Source organism: Uloborus diversus, unplaced genomic scaffold (assembly GCF_026930045.1).
Source record: "Uloborus diversus isolate 005 unplaced genomic scaffold, Udiv.v.3.1 scaffold_1079, whole genome shotgun sequence".
In the NCBI taxonomy this organism is placed as follows: Eukaryota; Metazoa; Arthropoda; class Arachnida; order Araneae; family Uloboridae; genus Uloborus; species Uloborus diversus.
Window position 1 is genome coordinate 12,485 of NW_026557742.1, and position 22,236 is coordinate 34,720.

At 32.3% G+C, this 22,236-nt stretch overlaps 1 protein-coding gene across 1 annotated transcript in view; it reads left to right on the forward strand.

Moving 5' to 3' along the window:
• Positions 1-765: 765 nt before the first annotated feature.
• LOC129232102 (leukocyte elastase inhibitor-like) overlaps positions 766-22,236 on the forward strand; it is a 38,597-nt gene continuing 17,126 nt past the window's right edge. Inside the window, exon 1 of the mRNA XM_054866339.1 lies at positions 766-892. The gene's annotated coding sequence lies outside the window, so the exon portion shown is untranslated. The remainder of the gene's footprint in view (positions 893-22,236) is intronic.

Genomic DNA, 22,236 nt, shown 5'->3' on the forward strand with positions numbered 1-22,236 from the left:
TTTTTAACTGTTGCCATCTTATGTTTGTTAACAAATAAAATATTTGTAATTCATTCAAGCAAGGCTTTTAAAATAACTTTCAATTTTCGCTCTTTGCTTTTGCAATAATTCAGACATTGGGATGGTCGTCAAGTTTTTGCATGTGTAATTTTGTTTTTGTTGGGAATATTGCTTCCTCGTCAAGCATGGGGAGGGATTAGAAAAAAAAAAGAAAAATATAGAAGAAAGTTTCGTGATGGCCACAACAAACTAGTTTATAATTACTTTATTGTTGTAAAAAATGTATCATAATATAAAGAGCATTTTTAAGCTGTCATAATTAAAATCTGAAATACCTTTGACCCAAAAGAAATCCCCGAGAATGAATTGGAGGCTAGAGTTTCAGGCGGGTTGATTTAGCTTTAAAGATATGAAAGAGAGGTGTCTACGAATAAACTTTTGTGAAGGGACTTCGTCTACGATATAGAATTTTGTGAAGAGGCCGTTTCTGGGATGCAGAATTTTGAGAAGAGGCCGCAAATCAAATTTGTGTCTGGATGCCACAGTTAGTACCTCTTTATTTGACATTATTAGCAGTCGTAACAAATTTTGGAAGCTTCAAAAGTCCTTGAAAAATTTGATTTCATACCAACAAGTAAATGAACTTGTACCGCTATTACACGCAACATTTCAAGTGCTGGCGTGAAGTCTCCTCACTTTGGCGAGATTTGAAAGATAGATTCTGATATGACAACCCTCACTTTTCCCAGCAACCGGATTCAAGAGAACTGTGATTTCCCCGGCATTTTTCGAGATATAAAACGTAGTTCATGTCTTTTAAGATCGCATTCACTAGTTTTCTTTTCTTTGGCCACTCGGAACATCAGATTCTCCTTTGCAAAGAAAACCAAAAGTAAGTTTCATTATCGTTTTCTTCTGTACTGATAATTTGAATAATCGAATGTTATTGAAATGGAACGAAAGTTTTTCATTATTCTGCATCTTAAATATTTTGACATTTGCACAAATAAATTATCAAGTTAGAAAACTTATATTTTCTCGTCTGTTTTCAAAAGACATTTGTTTTAAAAAAATACCTTAATCTATTATTGTAATCTAAAATTTGAAATAAATTATTATAATAATTTGAAATCTATATTAAATTATTTAAAATTAAGTTACCTGAAATTTCAAATGTAAGATTTCATCACTCATTGTAAGTCTTGTGAAGCAAAGCATGGAATTTATATTTTTTTCGGGAGCAAGTTCAATTTCTAAAATTATTCATTGTATTTTCCTAAAACAATTTGAAGAAAATTATTCCTTCCAATCAATAATATTGAATATTTGATGCTGAGAACTCTAAACTGGGCAATGTCGTTTGCTTTTCCTACTAACTTTGAATTAAAAACACATTTACTAATCTGCTTCTCTAATAAAGATATTCTTTAGTGACTAAAATTGTTTGAAGTTTTGTTAAAACCCTTTAGAGTTTGATAGAGATTATTACTAAGCCAGAATTTTTATGACCTGTCAGAAAAGTAATTATGCGTTTCAAAGTATCATAACATAAACAGTCCCTTCCTCTTAACAATTAGATTAAAAAAAAAAAAAAAAAAAAACTTTACGTCAAAAATATTCTGCTAAATTCGACACATAGTTACATCAAAATAAAAGTTTCACGATTTGGATATTTTAATGACTGTTTGAACAGACGATGTTGAAAGTAATGCGAGAAAAAGGAAAACTAAGGTGTGCTGTGTTGATATCATAGAGGTGTCCACGAGGGAGCGTTTTTCGCACCGACTGCGCCAGACAGACCTTGAAAATTTTAGGGGGGGAAGTTAGTGCTGGCTATTTGGGGGGGATCTCGCTCTTGGGCGGTAGCATTTGAGGGAGGAGACACCCCTGCATAACTTCTGTCCAATGAATCTTTAGATTGCTTTGTGTTTTTCTACTGTTTTAGAATGGTTACCAGCAAAATTCGAATATGTTCCTATTCTATGAATATATATTTTTATAAAGACATTTTTTCCAATATAATTGTAGTTTTGTTTCCAACAATTTTTAGTTCCAATATAGTTATAATTCGGCTAAGCAGCAGGGCCGCCGAGAGTCAAGGTGGGCCCCTTGTCATTTCGGTCACCGGGCTCTTCTCTCTCCATAAAAAGTATAAGATTTATACTTCTTTGATCCCGAACCGGGTCCCTCAAAGAGCCGTGCTCTTTTTGACTTGACTAACATGGCATCTCGTCGGCTCTGCTTAGCAGTAGTAGTCACTTAATCACGGAGACATCATATTATTTGACTCTTATACTGTGAGAAACATTAATTTAATCATTCAGAATTTTTTGGAACATTGTTGCTTAAAAAGTAGTTATTTTGATCTTAAGTTTTTTTTTTTTTTTTTGAATGATTTTTTTGAACCTAAATAGAATGGTTAAAATGAAGTGAATGAAAAAAAAAAAAAATCTTCTTCAAAGACTTTTTAGTTGAAGTAAAGTAGACAAACTATTAAAACCGATGCTCAAATTCTACATTTTGTAAGAATTACTTTTCTTGACAGTCACGTTATTTCATATTGAAACTTGCAATATAAAATATCTAACTACGCTTCAACACAAAATTGTAAAAAAAACAAAAAAAAAAACAGATGCCAGCACATCTTTAATAAAGTCTTCGGCAAAAGCATAATGAGACGAAAATCATAGTAACAAAATATTTTTCTTCGGGTTACTCCAGCGAAATTTTTTAACTTATAGTCTGCTTTGAATGGTAATTTGAGGGTGCCAATCTAAGACATTTTTTTTAAAGCTATTTTCTACTTTACCAGATTACACTTCGAACATTTGATTCTCCCCATACGTCAGAAGTCTTGAATTAGGTTTCATGGCTCTTCTCTTGTGGATCCACCTAAACGTCTCTCCTTGCACCAGCATCTTTACCTCTTCTTACATCAATGTGCAGGGTTTGTCTAACTATCGATTTCAATTTAATAAATAATTAATTTTCGACTATCGAGTTTAATCTTTCTTACTATCGACATAATGAAATTGATCACTGTAAAAGCACTTGTTTTCGAGACAATTTAATTTTCGCGAGCCCGCCGTATTCGCGAAAATTTAAGCGTCGCGAGATTTTTTTCTTTCAACTTTCAATTCCGTTCTCATAAAATTCAAAAAACGTTCAGCTTGCAAAACCACCGGCATCTTCATTTTCCTAACATTAAGGTTTGAAAAAATTAGAGACGTACCGAGTAGTACTTTGGCCGAGTAGCCAAATACTGAGTACTCAGCCTTTCACTACTCGGCCGAGTACCGAGTTACCGAGTAGTGAGTTACCAAGTACCAATTATGTTTTAAGAAGAACCACCAACACATACGTAATGCATTTTGAACTTATTGAAATAGTAGTATAGACCTCCATGTCCATATAATAGTTTTTAAAACAAAATTCCAGCTGAAATTTGTTTATGCGTTATTTAAAACAGTTTGTTTGTGTCAAAAATTTTAGAAAAAAGTTATTTTTAAAATTAAAAATAAACAAATAAATATAAGGTATGATTAATCAAGTTGGAATTAAAACAAATTATACCAATCTATTATAGTTCTAGTCCGCCAAACATAAATAATTTTTAAAAGCAAATACACGAACACTGCAGACACGTGCTTCTGCGTTACAAGAAACTTCTTTTTTAGGGCATAAAATGTGAACACTTGTCGAATGTGAAGACATTCGACAAAAAAAATCCGACTTTTGTCAGATGTCTTTAAATCTATGAGCTCACATTTTATGCATTGAAAAAGGCGTTCCTAGAAACGCCAAAACACGTGTCTGCAGTGTTCCTGCACATTCGTGCTCTTAACGTTGTTTTGTTTGCTTTTATTTTTTAAGCAAAGGTATTTTTATGTTCCTTATACATAATTTTTGTTCGTAGCAAAAATCCATTTAATGATATAAAAATTCCATATTTTCTATACTTAGCTTTTTTGCCCAATTTTTTATAAATAAATTTTGTTAACTTTGGGGACATTAAAATAGATTTATTCCATTGAAGCAATACAAGCTTCATTATTCTCAAAAATTAACCTTGACTTGTAAATTTGAATTGTTAGTGATTGCAGTATTATACCTGCGTTTATTATTAATTGTAATATCTGTCTTGAACAATATTCAATTTTTTGCAACTACTCGGTAATGGCTGGGTATCTGATCAAAATTTGGCCGAGTACCAGTACTCGGCAAATTGGCCGAGTAGGCCGAGTATCGAATAGTTACCGAGTAATCGGTACGTTTCTAGCGAAAATAAGATCTTTTACAACCATCAGATCAGATTAAAATGTTTAATCTGCTTTCTAAGATCCAGTTTTTCCCTTTGCAAAGTAAAATTTTTATCCTTTATATTTTTTCTATGTTTCTTTATTGTTTTAAAACTCTTAGTTGTCCAATTTTATAATTTTTTTTCTTTTCAGAAAAAAAAATTGTTTATGATTAAATTCTATTTCCAAGATCTAGGCAACAAAATCCAAAATCATGTGATTAATAAATAATTCTTAAAATTTATTCTCTTTTTTTTTTTTTTTTTGGTCATTGCTGCTTTTTACAGTTGGTCGATTATTAATCTTAAAAAATGAAAAAAGAGGAAATATGATAACAAATACTTAAACTTATCTCCCAATTTATTTCTTAGGAACAATTTCTTTAAAAATGGAGTAAAAACCATCTGCTGCTTTATATAAATAAATAAATAAACTAATAATTGTGTCTTGATTTGATACAATTATATAGATTGTACAAGTCAGATAGGCAGGAGAAATTTAAGACATAAAAAGAGAAAACTACATCCAGGGCAGGAACGGGAAGAGTTTTCCCTTCCCAAAGCAATCTTTTTATATAGTTTTTGTTGTTGCGAAAACCACTCTGGTATCCGAACTCGAGTTGACAATACTAACTGATTTACGGCAGAAAGACACAGCTTTCGTTTTACAGAGCACCACTAAGGTGGAAGTCCGGTTTAGCTCAGACAGATGGCAGCACTATCTAGCAACATTTCTATAATTTTGATCCAGACCAGGTGTCGAACAACTCCTGGTTCACCACGTGGGAACTTGGAGGACTTTATGACCACGCCATATTTAACGTGCTCCAGTCACCCTTAGTACAACACGGAGAATCTTTGACTGGCTGGCATTGAGCCCAGAACCCTCCGGTAACGAGTCCAACGCCTTACCGATCAGGCCAATATAGTTCTTTTTTTTTTTTTCTAAAGTAACAACATATGTATGAAAGAAACCTTCTATCTGTATTGCTTAGCCCAAAAATTATTTTTTACTGAAAATATTAGACTTTATCTTAAAAATATTTTTAAAAAATGATTTTTTTTTCTACAATGAAGCCCAAAATCTAATACTTTCAAACAAGTACCCGATATCTCTATTAAAAACCCAAGACCTTTGGAGAAAACCGATGCTTTGGTCGCCCTGGTTACAAATTATAACACTATCTGCAAAGCGAAAATGATTGGAAAATTTCATCTGTCACTACTAATTTTCCTTCTATTTTAAATACTTCTTCCAACACCAAAGCTGTTGATGTTGTGGAAATCGTTTATCTTTCCGTAACCTTTATGCTTTCCTTTAAACAAAAACGAAAAATTACTCTTACTTTTGCATAAGGAGCTTACATTTCCTCAATTTAAACTATTTTTATTCCATTAACTTCAGAGTTCATAGCACGCCATGTGTGATGTTGATGTGTTCAAAAAAGACATGCAAAACATGAAGGCGCTGATAATTTCGTAAATTTTTGTATTTTCTTTTTCCTCTTTTTTAAAGAGAAGAGTTGGATCTTCTTGGAATTATTCGAAGTACTGTTGAGTTTTCGAGAGGCATATATCTTTACTAATAATAAAGCTGAAAGTCTGGATGTCCCGATGTCTGGATCTCTGTGATGCGCATAGCGCCTAGACCTTTCTGCCGATTTTCATGAAATTTAGCACAAAATTAGTTTGTACTATGGGGGTGTGCACCTTGAAGCGATTTTTCAAAAATTCGATTTGTTCATTTTCTATTCCAATTTTAAGAACATTTTACCGAGCAAATTATAACATGGACGAGTAAATTAACACAGCAAATTGGCGAGAAATTCATCATCCATTATTTGTAAATATGCAGGCGAACCAAATGTCCTTTTAATTTTCTACTCGGGTAAAGCCGTGCGAGTACAGCTAGTTATTGAATATTTTCCCAGATGATGTGCATCGTTTTCATTTGTTTTCTTTAAACCTTTCCCTGCTGCGATAGTTCTTATTGAACGTTGTCGTCTTCATTTTAAGTTTTAACTACCCTCAAATCTAATCAAGGTCGGACCTAGAATTTTTTTAAGGGAGGGGCGATTGATTTTTATTACATACTTTTTACTATGTATACAGATTTTAAAATATTGATCACAAAATTTTTTGACTTCATTCCGAAACCAGTTCCGAGATAGGGTGATAAACCAATCCCTCCCCCCCCCCATTCCTACCTTTTCCCAACATCAATGAAACTCGTCTAAATTTGCGTTTTTTGAACTTCATTTTCGAAAAATTACCGGTGAAGAGTCCCTCAAGGGAGGGGCAATCGCCCCTCCCTTGCATCCGCCCCTGGTTCAAATATTATTATGGTCCAACATAAAGGTACCAGAATCCTACGATCTAGGACATAATCGAAGAATATATTGTTTCTGGCTTTCGCCATCCCAGGGTACGGCCATATTACAGTTGCGGAGTCGAGAGTATAAGGTTTAAAATTCCAAGAGTTGAATACGGAGTCGGTAGAGTTCGCTGATGTATAGATGTCTCAAATCGATTAACTCCACTTTTAAAAAAAATCATCATTTCTAGTTTAATAGTGCTTAATCAATGCTTAGCATGTGAATTTATATTAAACTTTTGGTTCAGTACATTTCTGACCATGTGATGGCAGAAAACGTAACACGAGGTCCTATTTACTCCTATGGATAACACCATCTTCTTCATAACTTTTTTCTACTTTTTGTTTTATGGAGTTAATCGATTTGGCAAGTGAGGCACTTATATATAAGTCGATATATATCATGATATATATCACGATATATATTTTTGAAACATGATATTTTAGATTTTTTTTTTTTTTTTTTTTTTTAAACCACGGTATTTTCAATATAAAAATTATATTAATCTTAGTAATATTGTTCATTTATTTTTTAAAATAACCAAAAAGTGATGTACTATATTTTTATGATGCATTAATATAACAAAGTAATGTAGTATTCCTTTTTTATATTACTTTCATACAATTATAAGTAATGTAACAATTTTAATTCAGATTGAAAGTGCCTGATTTATTATTAAATGTAGGTCAGAAAAAAAAGAAAATGTCTTATGACTGTGCACCAACTAGTACATATTTTTTATTTCTAAATTATAAAACTAGCTAACAGAAGGAAAATGAGTAAAACAGCTAATGCTAAATTAATTCCATTGAAAATGGTAAGATGTGAAATGAAATATTAGATATAAATAATGGAAGGAACCCTAATTGTAAGTCTATATATTGTAACAACAATATAAGAAAATAAAGAGTGTTTTGAAGATGCATTTACTATTTTGAAGACTTGAGTTTGTGCTGATTGAAAATATCGGATACATATCAAAATATCCGATATACATCAAAATATCGGATATTTTCGAAAATATCATGGTGTTTTCGAACCTTGGGAGTCGGTCATCTTCTCTCAAAGCTCTCAACTCTGCGTGCCCGCGGAGTGAAACTGATTTTGGGATAAAGGAGTGGAGTCAGTCATTTTCCCTCCAACTCTGCAACCCTGACTGTGCAACCCTGACAATTTAACACTTCGTTGTCTATGAGCAGCCCAGCCGTAGCAGCACAAGGGTTAAAAATGCCAAAATAACCCTTTTCCCCGGAACTAAAATCATGTTATGTTTCTCCTGGAAATAACCTCTTATTTTTGTTTCTTGCAGAAATAAAATATTTTTTAAAGCGCGAATTACTTACGATTTTTATCCTTTGACGGTCTCCCCTCAAAACGAATTGATACATTTAAAAAGTGGATGCTGGATTGTAGGGGAAAATGGGGCAATGTAAAGTAGCGGGGCAAAGTAAAATGACGAAATATTCATTCTGCTTTTAGCGCCACCTATCTAGTAATATTTTAACTATGTGCAAAAACATGGTAATCTATCCCAGTAAAGATAAAAAATACCTCTGAAAATCAAAAAATATGATAATACAAACAATTTTCAAAAATTAATACTTGTAATATTTTGTTGTAAGTCAAAAAAAAAAAAAAGAAGAAAATCAAATGATAAAGTTTTGTTATTAACATTTTAAATATTAATTGAGACCTACTAATATTGAGTGCAATATTTATTAGTTTAACATTAAGCTTATTTGTACTTTAAATGCTTTGTACAGTTATCAAGTGCTTGCGAGGCAAAGTGAAATAGTTCATTTTATTTACTCATTCAACTCTTTTTTTTTTCAAATCACTTACGTATTCATTCATTAAGTATTTCATTTACATTCCTTCATTGAATAATTCACTTATTTATTCATTCATTCATATGTTTTCTTCTTCATTTAATATTTCATTAACTTAGTTTTTTCTCATGTATTAACATATGTATTTATTTTTTATTCGTTCATTCTTTCTTTTCCTTATCATTTATTTAGTCATTCTTTTATTTACTCATTTATTTGATAAAAAATATCTTTAATGTTCGAACTACTTTATTTTTTACCTTGTCCTATGAAAAAAAGAAGCGAAAAATTTCCACTTTCTTTTTAAGGTAGAAATTTACTGCCTAAAATTAAAAATAAGGTTTCAATACAAGTTATATTATAAATATATTGTTGTTTTTCTTTATGTACCGTAATTTTCAGAACTAATTTTCTACTCGTTCAATTTAAAAAATGTAAGTTATCTTGACTATTTCACTTTGCCCTCACATTCCCCCCTATTAGCATTTAAACTTCAATTATTTGCGAAGTTCTTTCTGTTGTTTTTTTTTTTTTTTACTAATCAATCTTAAAAATGCGATTAGAGATGCCCTTAAAATGCGGTTAGCATTACCAAGAACTCCAACTATCCGAATCAATTGTGACCGGATCCAATTCGTATAGTTAGATTTTTTCCAAAAAAAAGGTCTATTTCAATTAATCTATATACATAAATGGCTACTTCTGTAAGTAAGGATGTCTGGAGTAAACTTCAAAACTACTGGGCAGATTTTAACCATTTTTTGACCACAGATAGTTACATTATCAGGAAGCAACATAGGCTATAATTTATTTCTAAAAAATTTCGTTTCAAAAAGTTATGATGGAAAACAGTAAATGTCATGTGATTTCCCCATTGAATGATTAAAGATAAAACCCATTGCTACAAAAATTCGTTGCCTTACAACAGCAATATTAATAGTAATCATAATGAAATTTTTTTAATCAAGGCTTATCCAGAAGCAAACATAAATTTAAAGTCATTTAAATATTTGGAAACTTTACTTTTTGCACACTTAAGGAAACAATGTAGAGATCTTTTTTTTTTTTTTGGTATGTGTGTACTATTAATTTAAATAAGTAAAGCTCACGGTATTTTTAGTGATCTTTGTTTTTGTTAGTTCATATTTTGGAAATTCTTCAAATTTTTATGCGCTTAAATATCGAGCTTTCGTTTCTAACTGAACACTATTTCGTTCTTTATACTTATTGCTATTTTACTTTTATGGGTAAGAAAGAAGTTCGATTTTTAATCACGTCAAAGCGGTGTGCTTTGAGTTGTTTCAGTTAAAACAGAAAATGAATGAAAGTAGCGATTGTTTGTCACAATAATTATTGACCCAGGCAACACCGGGTATTTTTGCTAGTTGCTATAAATGTGATAAAAATGGGAGATTTTTTTTTTTTTGAAGAAAAAGAGATTTTAATTAATTAAATAAAAGGGCCGGTAATATAGCATGAGTTCGAACAATTGGACTTATACTGCTGTACTCGCTTTCTTTGTAAGTAAGTTTTATAATTATTTTCCAGACAATGGAATTGGTAATGACGCATGCAAATAACCCTAGTAAGTTTAATGCTTCTTTTGAGAATATTTGACATTACGTCCGCCTACACAATAATGTTTAAAAGATTTCCCGTTTTGTTTAAAATTTAATTTTACTATTATGCAGTTTAAATCATTTCAGAAGATGTTCTAAACTGACGGCTCTGGTAGGGTTTTAAACGTAAAAGTACTGGTTTCGGACATTTGCTATTATCTATAGTGCGGTTCTTATAAGTCGAAGCTTGACCTTGACAATGTAAAGTTATTTTTGGGGAGTTCAGTGAAAAAGGGATGCGTTATTGGCGCGTCTTTGAGTTGAAATACTTTCGCAAAACTAATTCGAAAGTTCCCCGACTCAACGCAGCGGTAATCACCCTTTCTTATCAACCCCCAAAAAAGTAACCATTGAAAAGGTCAATCTTCCAACGTATCAGAGCCACACTATACACTAGGGTGGGCCGAAAAAACTTTTTTTGGAAATCTGTTTTTGGATAGTGCGGAAAAGTTGCTATATGGGCCCATTATTACCCATAAAAAATTTCGCTAAATTTGTTTAATATTTAGCCGGCGCTATTTGACCTTGAAAAACTAAAAAAAAGGACAAAAATGCACTTTTTTCAAAAAAAAAAGGGGGGGGGGGGTCAAAAATAAAAGTTTGAAGCTAGTTTCAACAAACATTAGAAGTATCTGTCAGTGAATTAGTTAAAATCCTCGAAGATTTTTATACATTTCGTAGAATATTTAGCTACGCTCCTTTAAGACTGAAACATTGGAAAAATGAAAAAAAAAAAAAAATTAAAAGTAGTTTCGAAATAAGTACTAAAATGTTACGCAATACAATACTTAGAAAAAACAGTGAAAATTCAATCAACTTTATGCGACATTTGTACGCCAATTTTTAAAAAATGCACACACTCAAATAAAAAATAGTTACATAAGATGCTAATTTTTCAATCTTTGGTTTCAATAGTTTCTTCTGGATAATAAACGGCGCTCAACTACTTCTATTTTTCCTAAAATTATTTGATAACTATTTTATATATAATTGACAAATAGAGCCCTTCAGTATTAAAAAAATGTGAATCCTCTGAAGTCTTTTAATCTGATTAATGAATTGAACGCAAGTATTCTTCTTTTTCTCACGCCATTTCTTCCTCTCGACTTTATGACCCACTTAAGAGAAATACCCCCCTCCCCGACAAGAAATGCTGTAATTCTACACCTCCACAGCTGGGAGTTAAGCAATTAAAGGGGTCCTCTCATGTGTCCAATGTCTACAATGAGTTGCCACTGAGGCATCTTATACTGGAATTGGACGGTTGCACTTAGTGGCTACATTCATATTCTGGAGCTATCGAACAACTTCTTAGAGATTGTAAAAAAAATCCGGTGGTCAAATTTGATAAAATTGACCGAAATCTTCTGGTTTTGGACATGGAAGATATAAAAAATTTAAATACTGAACAACAATATTTGTATAGAATCTGTGTTGCCGTAAAAGATGGTAGTTGTCCTTCAAGCGTGGCTGACAGTAGCCCAGGCAAACTCAGTCAGTCATGAGCGATGGCTGACAACTGCAAACCATTTGTTACGCTTGTATATAGGCACTCCAACTCCATCAGAAAATCTTACAATGCTTGTAAAGAATGTAATGTTAGTTTATGCTCCAATGTGGTTTGAAATAAAAATGAAACCGAACTGCCAGTACGGCGCCCAACATTTTTGGAAAATAATTTCTCTTGCAAGGCAGTTTCCAGACAACGTTAAGGAGATAATTTTCAAAGTTCTCTCAAGTAATGCATATTTCGCTCATCCTGAACAGCTACTGTTGACAATGTTGTTTGACTCAAGAAAATACATTCGGGAATTAGCTGTTAGGCGCATTCTAAACTCTAGAAATAAGAAGACGAAGAGCTCGGATGGTGTACGATTTTTTTGAGCGTCCTAAACTCAATTTTGAAGCCGTTGATTATGTTGATTTAGTTGATTGGGCAAACTGTGTTGTAACAGAGTCAACTCTTACAATGCATCTAAAAGACCAACAATGGAAAGAAATGTGCAAAGAACATTCTACAGAGTTTACTTTCGAGAAATTTCCCTGTCACACGCAAGCTGTGAAACGTTGTGTGAAACTAATAACCGAAGCTGCAATAAAAGTTCGTGGTGAAACTGCACGAGATGGATACATTCGTGCCAAACTTCAAGCTAGGAAAGAACTTCCCTCATTTATAAAAAGGGACAATATTATTCCAAAAAATAATATTCATTATGCATGAGGTATTATAAATCAAATTTGAAGATTTCTATTTTAAAATTTTATTATCTATATATGTAATTCTAGAAAATGTATGATACTATTGCGTGATAATAATTACTATGATTAATAGTGCTATTTAATTAATTAGTCTATGATTTTAATTTTGAAAAATAATTTTCACATTGGTTTTTAAAGAAATTCAATATTATTTTCATTTTTCTCCAATTTTTGATGTCGAAAAGGAGCGGTTTATTGCTCATTAAAATCAATGAAGCATTTTATGGGCTCGAACTGGTTCATTATATAACATTTTCGGTGCATTCCAGCAAAATATTTGAAATTTATTTTTTTAAAAAAAATTTCGACAAAAATTAATTTTTCTCTTTTTTTTCGGTTTTTCAGTGTCAAATAGCGTCGGCTAGATATTTTTTAATATCCAAGAAATTTTTTGTGAGTGCTAACTAGTACACTACGCAACTTTTGCGCGCTAGCCAAAAATTGATTTCGAAAAAAAAATTTTTTCAGCTTATTTCGGCCCACCCTACTATACACTTAAACTGCTGTTGTGCAGGATAAGGACCGCCTTTACAAAACCAAGCAAAAGTTTTTTGAGCAATCACGATTGCTTATTGTTCTCACTTGACTATTTTTGGCGTACTATGATTTTATTTTCCCGCCAGCACCCTCTGCCAGCACTACCGTCGACCGGCCTCACGATGCTGCTCCTGTTGCGAAAACCGTCTCCAGGTTGCGTCCATATCCTACACGCATACATACACACACACATACCCACACACACACAAACCCACACACTCATGCCTGACCACAGACACAAACATACGCCTACACACACACTCACACACATACCCACACACACAGACACATGCCTGCACACACGCAAAAAAACACGTGATTGCGAAAAACATAATTTCAATTCAAGATGTCAAAATTCAAATTTTAATTTTTTTTTCCAACTCTCCTATGTGCAAAACAAATCTTAAAAAGTGAAAGCAACCGCTTTAAAAACCAACAATTGAATTTAAATTTACTTCTTTTGATTAGTTCAAACGCATCAAAACAAAACTTCGGTTGGTAAATTTAAAAGAAGATTTTCTTATTTTCAAATATTCGTTTATTTTATCAATAATGCTTCTTATTTCCTTTTGATTATACCCACAATTAATTCTGCCTCCGAGTTGCCTCGACATTACGTGAAATCACAAACGGAGAAAGTATTCGGTTTTGTTGAATTGACAAGGATCAAACAAAGAACCTGCATTTTTCGAGGCACTTTTAAGGACTTTCTTGCTTAATGGATGTGGAGCAAGCTATATTCTGTTTTGACACCTGCACCAAATGACCTTATTATTGTGATAGTCAACGTCCTACTTACCCGCTGAGATATTTTGGAAGATTCTCGCGTTCCTTTTCATTGCCTGCGGGAACAGAGCGTCCACTTTCGCCGCCTTCTCTGGTTAAAACAATAAATTGGTTTTGTTTGTAGTAAACGTCTTGTTAACCTCTCTTCATCTCTGACTAAACATGCCCTAAGGACGTACTTTTTAAATGACTTACAGTTACAGTCTTTCAAGGTAAATGTGAGACATTCCCGTTAACTTCAATTTTTTTAGCAGATTTGGATTAAAAAAAAATAATAGTAATAACTAGAAGTTCCAATGTTGGCGAGGCTATTTAATCAATTTTCTACTCTTTATTTTGGGAAAAAAAGTTCCAAATACCGGTAAAAGAAAATGTTTGTTTATAGATAATGGGGTTGTTTCCTTCAGTCAAAAGTACTACTTTTAGTCACTAAAATTGATAGAATAAGCGAAAAAAAAAAAAAAAATAAAAAAAATAAATAAATAAATAAATAAATAAATAAATAAATAATTTGAATTTTGACATCTGGAATTCAAATTATGTTTTTCGCAATCACGAGTGTGTGTGCGTTACTGCGAGGGCTGCTGGTTTGAAGTTAAAAAATACTTACTAATTTTTTTAAATTCAAACCTAACTACTAATTTTTTTAAAGGTAAGTAACAGTATAATCACTTATCATGCATTTCATTTCCTACATATGGTGAATTTCTCAGTATTTTTTTTTTCAATTTATTTAATGAAAAAAAAGTAAGATAATAAAGTTTTCTCAGTTTTCAGGGCGACTTTCAGCCATCACCACGTTAGGCTTAGCATTGTTATTTATCAACTATGGGTAAATTCTATTCGCTCATTTGGAAGAAGAGTGCCATAATGCGAAGAAATGGAATTTTACAGGAGAAGCGTTTGAAGTTTAACTCTTCAGGAAACCTGCTGTGCTATCCGGTGGTTAATATTAGAACAAAAAATCTCATTATTTCCCCCCGAAAATAACGTCATTGGAAACCCTTTAACAGAAAAAATTAAAACTGTCGTAGTGTGGCACTCTTTTTCCAAACGAGCGATATATGGATACAAACTAAATTGTTCATTTTGCGGACATTTTTTTCTCAAAATGTACTTTCTTTCGTTTTATAACTGAAAAACACAGCTAAAACATTTTCATAACCACACATTTCTACTCATATAAAAGTTCTATCGTAGCCATAGAACGCGTTTAAAGATCAGATCCTAGGTAGGCTTTCATTGAAATTTTTTTCTACATCATGCTGTACAGCAGCACCTACCAGGGCTACTAGTACAATCTCATGCCCCAAGACAGAGGAGAGGTTCACCTACCATTTGTACTGGTTATCTCCATTTTTTTAATTTTGCCACTTGCATCCCTTTGCTTCTCACTTCCTCAAAGGTTCTTTAATAAATTGATATTATAGCGCAGAACTTTAAGGATATTGATGTCTAAGTTGAATTTATTGTATGTTTAGTTTTTTTATCTTCTTTATTAACTTTCTATGTTTGTGTTTCCTCCTTCTTATTTACCAACTTTACCAATACATGTAAAAACAGAGGTGTTTTTAAGTTAATACGAAATTGACTATTGTTTTCTTCGTATTTATGTACTTCCTGCACAAAGAATATAAAACGGTTTTTCTCTCTCTCTCTCTCTCTCTCTCTCTCTCTCTAAGTATTGTTGATATTCTTCGTTTGCTCGTGAAAAATTGTAAAAAAACGACATATGATAGTTTTAACCATGAATTTATTCGAAAAAATTTGAATGTACGATGACTTTTGTGGCGTATTATTTCTCTGTCTCTTTGTTTTTTGACCCATTTCAAAAAGAAGATCCGTCAATATCTTGAAAAAAACTACTGGGTTGTCTTTAGAATGACATAGGAATGATGTGAAAAAAATATTGGACTTCATATTCGAATTCAGTTTCGCGCTATTTTGGTTTTACTAAAAAACTTCAAAATGTACGAACACTTTTGGGAGCCACTGTAGGTGCAGTGGTTCCGGAGATTACCTCGAACATGTAAACACACAAAAATCCGCCCTCTCTCTTTATAATGTTAATACATATTTTTTCTGATGGTACCTAATATCGTTGTTATTAGATGTAAAGTATGGAATGTGTGTGCGTGTGCACGCTTGTATTTTATCATTCGGTGAAATTGAGAATTTCTCCCTCTAAAAATTTAAGCTCCTGCTCCCCTGTATATAATTAGCCTTTGTCCCCTTCTTCCCCCGGGAACAATTCGAAACAACCGGCCGAAGCAACCCCTTAGTCTGCACAATGCAAAACAAAACCGTTATTTTTGCCGTAAAGAGACTTCATACAGATAAAACAGAAGAATTTTCTTCATCTTTTTTGTATCGTCACAATAAATTATGCCGTTTGGGACAAAACAAATTACGAAACCGAAAACAATCGCAAATGACAAAACAAAACTAAATATGCATTCCTTTTCACCTGCTTCGTCCTTGACTTTCGTCTGTCTTTGTCAGGCCTTGGGACCAATTGTCTGGTGTGAAATAATAGGTTGGTGTTAAAACGTGACTTTTTCTTTCTTCTCAAAACTTTTCTTGTTATGCATAGGGTTTACTGAGAAAAATTCCCCCCCCCCAAAAAAAAGGCACATTAACTGTGCAGATTTGGGTGCAAAAAGAAAATGTTCTGAGAGACAAGGAGACTTCTTTCTCGTCATGCGTGATATCATCCAATTGTATTTCGATGAGAATGTGACGTAATGTGTCAAATGGCGTTTTGATTATGATGAATAGTATGCAGGGTGCGTGTTCTGCAATTTCCTCCGTAAACGGTTTGCTGTTGACATGTGTAACAATTATTAAAAAATGCAAATAGTTTGAAAATCTTGTTCTGTCATGGAAGCCTTTCTTTCCGTCCATAAGCTCATTTATTTTGCATTGAAAAAGGCGTTCCTTGTAACGCCGAAACACGTGTCTGCAGTAACCTGGAGTTCTTTTTGATGTTGTTATTTCTTACTTTACCTTAGATTATACTGGTTTCTGATCTGTGGGACGCGCCTCTCTAGGGTGGCATGGAATAATTTAAGGGGGCAATTTATTTTTTGGCACTGATCATATTTTATTTGGGTCTGAAGGTTAAAAAAAAGTTTTCTGATAAGCTGTTTTTTATTTGTTTTTACAAAAATTTTTACTTAAAAAGGTGTAATTTAACAATAGGATCATTCCACGTCAAATCGCCTAAATTAAATAGTCGGCCGTGCCGTCATGTCTCCGATTTTTTCCATTATTTTTTTTTACGAAAATAGATATCTATGAGAAAAGCCCAAATTATTTTTTCCGATTTTTTGAATGAAAATTACGCTTTGGAATTTTTTTTTCCAAAAATTCGATTTTTGATCATTTTTCGAAGTCACCGTTTTGGCATGAATTCAAAAAATCTCTCTCATTTCTTTATTTTTCAAACAATTAAGCTGAATTTGGTATCAATTTCAAGCTAATATTTTTATCTTTAAGTGTGAACTACAGAAAGTACAGTAGAACCTCTCAATAAGGGACACTAAGGGGACCAGACATTTTGTCCCTTAAATAGAGGTGTCCCTTATTCGGAGGGGGATGAATTGATGCATGCTGTGTACTTAGTAGTATAATATCACAATAAGCATTACCTATTAACACTTAAGATTAAATACTGAAAATGTTTCATATATGCTAAATAAAAAACAACTATTCAAATTTCTAAGTTTATGTTATTTTATCAATTAAAGTTTAATCAAAAATTTCGTAATGGCAACATTTTGTAGCATACAGAAATAATTTTTAAGTAATTCATTACATGTATTTGCTTTATGTTATGTAATTTACAATGTAATACTATGTGAATTACAATTAATGTTCAAATTTTTTATGTTTTATATACAAAGCTAATTAGTAGCTGTGCACTCTTCGTCGGCCCTGAGCCTACTTGAATGAATTGTTGAGAAAACAAATTATGCATGCTAATTTCAGCAAGTTTTTTTTTTTTTTTTTTACAATACATTGTTTCCTTCACATATGTTTATGTAAAACGTGCCTCAATTAATTTTTAGAGGAAAAGTGAAACTTGAATTCCAGTAAATTCACTATTTCTTATGTGCTTATACAGTATTTCTTGCATTGTTTTTTTTTTTTTTTTGTTTTGTGACTGTCCCTTAAACAGAGTGTCCCTTAATTAGAGGTAAATACATGAAAGTCCCTATTCAAAGGGACAGGGACTAGGAAAAATGTCCCTTAAATAGAGGTGTCCCTTATTCGGAGGTGTCCCTTAATGGAGGTTCTACTGTATTCTATGAACAGTTGGGTGTTGCCACTCTATCTAAAGGCAGTTTTTATGTTTTTTCAATTGGGAGATTAAATAAGTTATATCTCCGGAATACCTACTACGATCTGCATCATTTTTTTTTTTTGTAGCATATTTAAATCATTCGCTTGCTATGTAGAAAAAAAGTAGAAGGGTGTTTTTTGTTGTTTTGAAATAAAAAAATAAAGTTCGTTTTGCAGAAAATACAAGTTTTCGATTACTTTAAATCCCTTTTAAGCTTAAAAAAGGCCAAAAACTTTTTAGAACAATTAATACTGGACTCTCAAAGGATTTGTATCAATAGTTATTCACTAAAAAGTTGTTTACTTTTGAAAAGAAGTGTGCAAAAACGTCCGTTTCAGACTTCGCAAAAATAAGTAAAATAAAAGAAAAAAACACTTTGGATTGAAAGTGTACTAAATATTAAGAATAATAATTTGAAGAATAGTATGAAAAATATTTCTAATGACATTATTTAGCTTTTTTTTTTTTTTTTTTTTTTTTTGACAGTAAAAGATGGGGGAAATTACTGTTAAAACTTTTCTTAGTATAATCTTGTTTGGATATTAGCTTGAAATTGATACCAAATTCAGCTTAATTGGTTGAAAAATAAAGAAATTAGAGAGATTTTTTGAATTCATGCCAAAACCGTGACTCCGAAAAATGATCAAAAATCGAATTTTTGAAAAAAAATTTCCAAAGCATAATTTTCATTCAAAAAATCTAGAAAAAATAATTTGGGCTTTTCTCATAGATATCTGTTCATAGAAAAATAATGGAGAAAATCTGAGACATGACGGCACATGGCATTAGGCGATTTGACCCAATAGTAAATTTAATAACGATTCCAGTGATGTAAGATTCGTTATTTTATTTAAAACGAAATTGTATCTTACGTAAGAATATAGGGGGGGAGGGGTTTGAAAAATCTTTCGTGCTCGTATATGGGGGGAGGGGGTTACAAATTGCCAAAATCATCCTTAGGTAATTAATGAATGGCCCCTAAGAATATTGATATCTTTTCAATTACAATACGATTTGAGAAAATTAGCACACAAAAGAGAGCCAACTCATCATATTGATGTTGTAGCTATTCATATTTCACTAACATTCTGTTTTGAACTTCCATTAGTCGCAATGGGGTCGTTTCCGAAATTTTAAAAGTATTTTTTTTCTGAAAAAGCATGCTTAAAAACATGGGATATGACCATTTTTTAAATAATTTGTTTAACATTTTAAAAAAATTACTTAAATCCGTGCGCTTTCATTGTTTATGTTTCTGCCCGATGACATCACAAATGATGAAATGCTATTCAGTGTTGCCATTCACAGACCAAAATATTAAATTCGCATCTTTACTCACGTGTATTATTGGCAACGACATGGTTGATAGCAAGCGTAGAGCGCAATTTTAATTCGCTTGTTGATTATCATAACGTGGAACCGTGGTAGAAAGATGCGGCAAAATGCATCATTCGTGACATCATCAAGACCACGCCTTGTTTGAAAAATCGGACATTTAAAAAATAAATTAAAAAACAACTGTTGGGAAAATAAAAATATTTTCCAGGTCTATGTTTTTTTTTTTTTTTTTTTTTGCTTATTCTATCAATTTCAGTGACTAAAAGTAGTACTTTTGACTGAAGGAAACAACCCCATTCTGTTGATATAGAAAACTTATTAACACTTATATAAAAAAATACGTTTTGGCGCATAAAAACATTTTATATAAAGCACCGAGTTTTCCTAACATGAACTTCAGGATAAAATTGAAGAAATTGGTACATTGGGAGAATTGAAAGACGGGGGGGGGGGGGCATTAAATTTTTTTTATGAGAGAAGGGCACGCGGGCGTAAAAAATTTGAAAACCACTGCCTTAGATAAACTTAAATTTTATGCAATCCGATTAATAGTGAAGAGTTTATCAATATTATACATAAAATTTTCAACACGAAAAGTTTTTTTTTTTTTTTTAACGTCGTTTGCTGTTTTATTTACTCTTTTAAAATTAAAAGATTTTAATTGACGTTGTTATTCATGTAATTATTATTGATGAAGATTTTGCCCTAATTAACCTTCTTTCTTTTCCGCTGCTTTATTTCTATGTCGTGAAAAAAGATGGTGTTTTGAAAGACAATTTTTTTTTCAAAACTTTTTTAAACTAATAAGTTTTAGTGCATGCATAAAAATTCAAGCTTAAAATTTTTGAAATGCATTGCTTGGGCCCACGAGGAATTGGATATTACATTAAATTTACCGTAAAATGGGGCTATTTGAGCCTCCAGGGGCTACTTGAACCCATGAGAAAAAAAGTGTTTTAAATCCGTCCTGGTCCTATGTAACTCAATGTATAGACTTAAAAAGCTTTCTCCATGGCAGATAGCAGTACTAGGTAGAGGCTGGAACATGAAACAAAGTTTCTGCTCCTCCCACCTTTTTCTGATTGAGGTTATAATTGCAAGTTGTCTAAACAACTGTTTTTTGTGTCTACAAACTTTCACGTGTAAGTTCATTGAAACATCTGATATCATCAAGGTCAAAGTAGTTTTATGTTTGCATTCTATTTCTTAATAAAATAACAGTGTTTTGAGGTTATAGCTATATAATTAACACAGTGACTAATATAAGTTAGTAAAAGTGCACTGGTTGCCTTAAAATGGGGCTACTTGAACCCAGCGTTCAAACAGCCCCAGACCACATTTCATCACTAAATTATGTTAAGAAAGGTTTAATATCTTTTAAAATAAAGAGGTTAGCTACTATTTATACCCTTTGTTTGCAGATCTGGGGATCAAAAGGGCCCTAAAGTAAAAGAGAACCCCCTGAAGTAGGAAATAATGCGGATTATTTAGAGGAAAAATTACAATTGTGTCGAGATTCAACTAATTCCGGAGAAATGTCTTAGAGAGTGGCAACAGCCCATTTTGACTTGAGTATATCAACTCTAAAATGGGAATTAAAAGATCGTTCACAAAACAAGCCTGGTAGTATTTAGTCCTGTAGTATTTAGTAGCTAGGAAGAGCAGGTATTAAATAATCCTATCAGAGAAAAAATCCATCCGAACCAGTAAATTGAGGGTTTTTCTTTCTTTCTAATGTTTAAATAACGAGCATTTCAATTGGTTTTAGCTGTAGTTAGATTATATTTCTATTTGAGAAATTGTATTTGCCTAAAAATATGTTTTTATGTATACGTTGGTTTTATATTTAGTTTATATAAATAATTTGCAATTTATATAAATAGTTCGCTCACTAGAAGGTACGTTTTGAGTATATTTTTCAAAATCATTGGTCCATTGGTGGTACTACCACCTGTTTTACACCTTTTTCTGATGGATTTGCTGAGTGGGTTCAAGTAGCCCCATCGCGGGGCTGCTTGAACCCAATTTTTAAAAATAGAAAAAAAATAAAAAGAGTTAAAATTGTTGTTTAAAAAAGGCTTAAGGTGGTAGCAGAACGTTTGAAAAGTGTTAAAAACCAGGTTATCAGTTCACAATTTTGGTTTAACAAAGCATTCAGTGTAAAACTCGCAAAAAGTATGAAATTTCAGGTCCAAGTAGCCCCAGTTTACGGTACAGAAAGTTTTGAAGCAAGAAAAAGATATCTATAGATTTTTGTTTTTTAGATTAGACTTTTATTAGATAATTAAATCATTTTCACTGCCAAACAAAAAACTACAACGCAGTAAAAATTCCTTCCATTAGCTTTTAGATTACACGGTTGTTTGTTGATTGAAATTACTTACTTTAATGTAATACTGTACTATTATCTGCAATTGACAAGCATGACTTGGGGTGAACCTAACCTGATGGCAGCGTCGTAATGCTGTGATTAGGATCTGTGTAACTTTCACAAAGCTGCCAGATTAGGTTTACCCTAGAGCCATTTCACCATTTTGGACGAATACAGAGTCCGTAACATGATACTTTTCTTGCCTTAAGTATTTAATTTACTGTTTGATTAGCACGTTATTTTAATTTGAATTTGTGTGTTGGAAAGACAAACTCAAATGAAAATAGTTTGTTAATCAAACAGTAAATTAAATAGTTATGGGGGGAAAAAGTCATGTTGGACTCTATATGTTCAAAATACTGTGAAATAGAGCCCCGCTTCTTGAACCTGCCCATTTTGTGCGTAATTCACAACAAAACGGAAGCGCAGGCAGTTTTTACAGCAAGTAAATAAATGAGTACTTTAATGAATCGTTCAAGG